The sequence below is a fragment of the Cicer arietinum genome, chromosome 1 (assembly GCF_000331145.2).
Source record: "Cicer arietinum cultivar CDC Frontier isolate Library 1 chromosome 1, Cicar.CDCFrontier_v2.0, whole genome shotgun sequence".
In the NCBI taxonomy this organism is placed as follows: domain Eukaryota; kingdom Viridiplantae; phylum Streptophyta; class Magnoliopsida; order Fabales; family Fabaceae; genus Cicer; species Cicer arietinum.
The window spans coordinates 27,887,257-27,894,938 of NC_021160.2; positions in this window are offsets into that span (position 1 = coordinate 27,887,257).

The following is a 7,682-nucleotide window of genomic DNA, read 5'->3' on the forward strand; positions in this document are numbered from 1 at the left end:
ATGGCAAGAGTGAAGCAAACCACTGCAAGATCACCATAACCATCATCATCTTCAAGTGGAAGAACCCCATCACCTCCACCACCTTCAAAAAGAGTCTCCATCCCAACACATAAAATCATGGCAAAAGATAAGGGAAAAAGAGCATTGCCATTGAACAAAAGAAATCAAAGAAGAGGAAGGCTCCTCCCACTGAAAAATTAATGGCTGATGCTATGAAGGATATAGCTCAGAAAAAGAAGAAGCCTATCTCATCTCCTCAACCCAAGAAACCTCAACCTGCTAAAGGTAAACCAGCTGAAGACTTCGATCTACCCTCTGCTTTTCTCAAACGAAAAATCCATGAGTCACGAACCATGGATTTTGCTTATTTTGATTCAAATGGTTTTTCATTTCAAAATCATTTGAGGTTTCATGGTTTGGAAGGCTTTCTCTCCTGCTCCCTTGACATATATCCAAAGCTTATTAAAGCATTCTATTCCAACTTCAAGCTCACCACCACAGGCTTTAAATCTGAAGTAAAAGGAAAGAAAATTTCCATGTCTTTTGAGGAATTTTCTGAACTTTCAGGTTTGCCATTCTATGGTGAATCTGTTGATGGAAGAACTGAGGCAGATTCTGCAGATGAAGCATGGGAAACATCAGTAGACAGGCACACTATGGTTCAGGACCTGATGATTGAGGGATTCGTCGAAAAGTTATCACTTCCTATAGGTCAAATGAAGGTCCAATATAGGATGCTCATGTACATACTAACGCAGATGTTGGTGCCTAGGTCGGGAAATCACGCTGTTGTCCAGAGGCTGGACATTATTCTGCTGTGGGGATTATTCAAAGAGCTCAAGAGGAGCTGGACCTGGATTGTTCTCATGAACATGTCAGAACCAGCTCATGGTAAGCTACTCCTCCCTTACCCACAACTCATAACAAAGATTCTGAGACATTTTAAAGTTTCTGTTGTCAATGAAGAATCTGCCAAAACTACTCTCACCTTTGGAGAATCAATTGTAAACCAAATGCAATTGAAACAAATAAACGGAATATGGACTCGAGCTCAACCCAATGCTGAACAAGCTCAGCCAAATGCGGAGCAAGCTGAGCCAGTTGAAGCCCATTATGTGGTTTTAACTAAGTTGATGGAATTCATGGAGAATCAAGCTGCTCATAATGCTAGAGTAGAAGCATCTCTAAGGACTCTCCAAGCATCGCTCAATTCAGTTGCTCAGGATGTGGCTGCAATACAAGAACACTTAGGCCTTATGATGTCATTTGAAGATATTGCAGATATAGGCCGTCAAGCAACAGAAGATCAAAACCCAACCAACTTAGATAGCACTGAACCTCATGGAGAGGAGACACTTGATGAGGCTAATACAACAGTTTCTCCCTCTCCCGCTGGTAATAATGAGGAACAACCCTAGATTAGTTGACTAGGATTTTGGTTTCTTTGTTGTTTTGAAATGTTCTAGTATTGTATTGAAATATTGTAACTTTGTCATATTCTCTTATGTTCATATCTTTTTGCTTTAAATGACAAAAGGGGAGAGTTTATTGCATTTAACTTGTTTATTGTAGCTCTGATACTTGATAGCAAGTTTACTGCATTTAACTTGTCTACTGCATCATATGCATTGTTGCTCTGATACTTATAACTTGTGTTGCTCTGATACCAAGCTCTATAATGTTCTAAATTGCTCTGACAATGTAGTTTGTAATTGCTATGATACCAATTGCTAAATAGCTATGATATTGTATGTTGTAAATAGCTCTGTATGCTAACCTGTGTGAAATAGATCTAATACTGCACTGCAAAATTGATAAAATCTTGTGTAGCAATATAGATCTGATACTGCACTGCTAATTGGATGAATTTTAGCTCTGAAACTGCACTGCTAATTTGATGAATTTTGTGTCGCTGCTCTAAAACTAATTTGGTACTCTGATATTATTTCTGTTGATTGGTTTTAACAAGCTCTGATTATTCTATGACTGATATTGATAAAGGAATCATGAACTCCAAAATTCAGGGGGAGTCTTTTTAAATAACAGTAACTATATTTTTTTTTGTTTTGAAATGTTAAACTCAAGTTAAAATTGTATGTTTGTCATTAAATCAAAAAGGGGGAGATTGTTAGACATAAGCCCTCTTGATCATGATTTTGACATAATTAACAAACATACAATGCACATGTATCATTTGATAAATCTAATAGGTTGAACTGAGTAACATTTCAGGAACAAACAAGCAAACACTATACACTTGGAACAAAAGCTTGGAACTCAAGGAATCAACCAAAATTGGAGGATGTGCTTGAGAAAGACGCAAATATGTATAGTGTGATTAGTGATTATAGTAGTTATTTAGTAGACTCGTCACTATGGTTTCATACTTAAGTATTTGCCAAAGAAAAAATGAAATCATAAAATAAGAAAGTAAATCAATCAACTGATAAGTCAATTGATGAATCAATTGGGCAATCGATTGTCTGACTCAGAACAAAAGTTTTTACTAAGTAAATCGATTGGGAAATCGATTACTTAAAAGCTTTTAGTGAAACCTGAGTTCTGGGTTTAATCCAATCAATTGGACAATCAATTGGGACATCAATTGAGCAATCGATTTTGTGATTCACAGAACCAACCACTTATTGAATCAATCGATTGGCAAATCGATTGTGAAAAAGTTTTTTTATCAGGAATGAGTTCTGTGATCAACCAAATCGATTGGACAATCAATTGAATTAAGTTTCTTAAACTACAAGTTTTGTGGCAATCGATTAGGTAGTCGATTGAAGTTAATCATTTATCAGAAACATGTTGCATAATCGGTTGGCACATCGATTTCAACCAAAATAGCTGAGCTACTGTAACAAGCTAAATCGATTGGCAAATCGATTGGATTAAAACAGTGGAGTCACTGTGATCAGTCAAGTCGATTGGCATATCGATTGGATTAGAACAGTGGAATCACTGCGATCAACCAAATCGATTTACAAATTTATTGAACTAAATGTTTGAGTTACAGGCTCATTGCCAAATCGATTATGACAAAGAATATGCGTCGACTGAGCAATCGATAGTTTTGATCTCGTTGTTTGAACAAAACACCTATAATCGATTACTCAATCAATTCTGATATACTGTTAGTATCAGTTTCTAATTTATGCATTAAAAGAATCGATTGGCAAATCGATTCATGCTTATATTTTCAAGATTCAAGAAAAATAAGATACGCGATAATCGATTGGGCAATCGATTAAGCTGGTTTTAAAGTTTTATAAAATTGATTGAGAAATCGATTGTCCTGAAGTTTTTCTGAATATATATAAGGTGGTTCAATCACTTTTTAAAACAAATGTTACACATTTTTGGACAAACAATACACTACACTTGAAAGAATTATTCATTACACATTTTCACAATAGAGAAACCAGGAAAAACACTTTGAAAGAAATAATTGTTACCACACACAAAATACTCATTTGGCAAATCCTTTTTGTGTGAAATTCATATTGTGATTGAGTCATCATCATTTGTCCAATTTTATGTTTATTGTAAAAACAATCTGTAAAGAAAGTTATGGAAATCCAGTAGTGTAAAATGGTGACTACCTTTGTTGGTGCGTGTGTTCATCAAGAAGAAGTTTCATCTTGATCTCGTGAGAGTTTGACTAGTAACTCTAGGGATAAGGTGGCATTGTAATAGAAGCGAATGAGTTGAATAGATAGGCCATGTGTGAGCTAGACAATCTGTAAAACGTACTCAAGTCGATTCTATTGGAAAGGCTGAAATCTGGTTTAGATTTGAGGACTGGATGTAGGCTATCAAACTGATTGCCAAACCAGTATAAATCCTGGTGCATGATTTTCTTATCCTTTCTCTTTATTTTGATATTGCTTGAATACTTATTCTTGAATGTTTGTATTGAAGAATTTTCTGTCTTGATTAATCTTTTGAATAAGCACTGTATCTGTACTCTTACATTGATAATTCATGCAATTGTGAATCTTTGTTCCTGAATAAATTATGTAACCAATCATTGTTAATCTGATTAATAATCTTGTAAATTTGGTAAAGACATTTCTCATATATTTTTTAACAAATAGAGGTCATAACAGTTTCGTCCTCCCTAGGCTTATTCTTGTCCAATTAGGGTTTTTAACCAATCTTGTGCATCTAATAAGTACATTTGTGTCATTGGATGAACATTTAGGTCATTTTCATCCCCCCTAGGCTTATTCTTGTCCAATTAGGGTTTTTAACCAATCTTGTGCATCCAATAAGCACATTTGTGTCATTGGATGAACATTTAGGTCATTATCGTCCTCCCTAGTCTTATACTTGTCCAATTAGGGTTTTTAACCAATCTTGTGCATCTAATAAGAACATTTGTTCCAATGCATGAACATTTAGGTCATTTCCTTACTCCTTAGGCTTATTCTTGTCCAGTTAGGGTTTTTAAACAATCTTGTGCATCCAGTAGGTGTGTTTGGGTCATTGGATGAACATTTAGGTCAATTTTTCCATCCTAGGCTTATTCTTGTCCAATTAGGGTTCTTAACCAATCTTGTGCATCCAATAGTTGTTTTGTGTCATTGGATGGACATTTAGGTCATTTTCGTCCTCCCTAGGTTTATTCTAGTCAAATTAGGGTTTTTAACCAATCTTGTGCATCCAGTAGGTGTGTTTGGGTCATTGGATGAACATTTAGGTCATTTTCATCCCCCCTAGGCTTATTCTTGTCCAGTTAGGGTTTTTAAACAATTTTGTGCATCCAATATGTGTGTTTGTATCATTGGATGAACATTTAGGTCATTTTCATCCCCCCTAGGCTTATTCTTGTCCAGTTAGGGTTTTTAAACAATTTTGTGCATCCAATATGTGTGTTTGTATCATTGGATGAACATTTAGGTCATTTTCGTCCTCCCTAGGTTTATTCTAGTCAAATTAGGGTTTTTAAGCAATCTTGTGCATACTATAAGTACATTTGTGTCATTGAATGAACATATAGGTCATTTTCGTCCTCCCTAGGCTTATTCTTGCCCAATTAGGGTTTTTAACCAATCTTGTGCATCCAATAGGTGTTTTGTGTCATTGGATAATCATTTAGATCATTTTCGTCCTCCATAGGCTTATTCTAGTCCAATTAGGGTTAATAAACAATTTTGTGCATCCAATATGTGTGTTTGTATCATTGGATGAACATTTAGGTCATTTTCGTCCTCCATAGGTTTATTCAACTACAATTAGGGTTTTTAACCAATCTCGTGCATCCAATAAGTTCATTTGTGTCATTCGATGAACATTTTGTTCATTTACGTCCTCCCTAGGTGTATTCTTGTCTAATTACGATTTTAAACAAATCTTGTGCATCAAATAGGTGTGTTAGTGTCATTGGATGAACATTTAGCTCATTTTCGTCCTCCCTATGCTTATTCTAGTCCAATTAGGATTTTTAACCAATCTTGTGCATCCAATAAATGTGTTTGTGTCACTGGATGAACATTTAGGTCATTTTCGTACTCCATAGGCTTATTTTTGTCCAACTAGGGTTTTTAAACAATTTTGTGCATCCAATAGGTGTGTTTGTGTCATTGGATGAACATTTAGCTCATTTTCGTCCTCCCTATGCTTATTCTAGTCCAATTAGGATTTTTAACCAATCTTGTGCATCTAATAAGTACATTTGTGTCATTGGATGAACATTTAGCTCATTTTCGTCCTCCCTATGCTTATTCTAGTCCAATTAGGATTTTTAACCAATCTTGTGCATCTAATAAGTACATTTGTGTCATTGGATGAACATTTAGCTCATTTTCGTCCTCCCTATGCTTATTCTAGTCCAATTAGGATTTTTAACCAATCTTGTGCATCTAATAAGTACATTTGTGTCATTGGATGAACATTTAGCTCATTTTCGTCCTCCCTATGCTTATTCTAGTCCAATTAGGATTTTTAACCAATCTTGTGCATCTAATAAGTACATTTGTGTCATTGGATGAACATTTAGCTCATTTTCGTCCTCCCTATGCTTATTCTAGTCCAATTAGGATTTTTAACCAATCTTGTGCATCTAATAAGTACATTTGTGTCATTGGATGAACATTTAGCTCATTTTCGTCCTCCCTATGCTTATTCTAGTCCAATTAGGATTTTTAACCAATCTTGTGCATCTAATAAGTACATTTGTGTCATTGGATGAACATTTAGCTCATTTTCGTCCTCCCTATGCTTATTCTAGTCCAATTAGGATTTTTAACCAATCTTGTGCATCTAATAAGTACATTTGTGTCATTGGATGAACATTTAGCTCATTTTCGTCCTCCCTATGCTTATTCTAGTCCAATTAGGATTTTTAACCAATCTTGTGCATCTAATAAGTACATTTGTGTCATTGGATGAACATTTAGCTCATTTTCGTCCTCCCTATGCTTATTCTAGTCCAATTAGGATTTTTAACCAATCTTGTGCATCTAATAAGTACATTTGTGTCATTGGATGAACATTTAGCTCATTTTCGTCCTCCCTATGCTTATTCTAGTCCAATTAGGATTTTTAACCAATCTTGTGCATCTAATAAGTACATTTGTGTCATTGGATGAACATTTAGCTCATTTTCGTCCTCCCTATGCTTATTCTAGTCCAATTAGGATTTTTAACCAATCTTGTGCATCTAATAAGTACATTTGTGTCATTGGATGAACATTTAGCTCATTTTCGTCCTCCCTATGCTTATTCTAGTCCAATTAGGATTTTTAACCAATCTTGTGCATCTAATAAGTACATTTGTGTCATTGGATGAACATTTAGCTCATTTTCGTCCTCCCTATGCTTATTCTAGTCCAATTAGGATTTTTAACCAATCTTGTGCATCTAATAAGTACATTTGTGTCATTGGATGAACATTTAGCTCATTTTCGTCCTCCCTATGCTTATTCTAGTCCAATTAGGATTTTTAACCAATCTTGTGCATCTAATAAGTACATTTGTGTCATTGGATGAACATTTAGCTCATTTTCGTCCTCCCTATGCTTATTCTAGTCCAATTAGGATTTTTAACCAATCTTGTGCATCCAATAAATGTGTTTGTGTCACTGGATGAACATTTAGGTCATTTTCGTCATCCGTAGGCTTATTCTTGTCCAATTAGGGTTTTTAACCAATCTTGTGCATCTAATAAGAACATTTGTACCAATGGATGAGCATTTAGGTGATTTCCTTACTCCCTAGGCATTTTCTTGTCCAGTTAGGGTTTTTAAACAATTTTGTGCATCCAATAGGTGTGTTTGTGTCATTGGATGAACATCTAGGTCATTTTCGTCCTCCCTAGGTTTATTCTAGTCAAATTAGGGTTTTTAAGCAATCTTGTGCATACTATAAGTACATTTGTGTCATTGGATGAACATTTAGGTCATTTTCGTCCTCCCTAGGTTTATTCTAGTCCAATTAGGGTTTTTAACCAATCTTGTGCATCCAATAGGTGTGTATGTGTCATTGGATTCACATTTAGGTAATTTTCGTCCTCCCAAGGCTTATTCTTGTCCAATTAGGGTTTTTAACCAATCTTGTGCATCCAATAAATGTGTTTGTGTCACTGGATGAACATTTAGGTCATTTTCGTCCTCCATAGGCTTATTTTTGTCCAACTAGGGTTTTTAAACAATTTTGTGCATCAACTAGGTGTG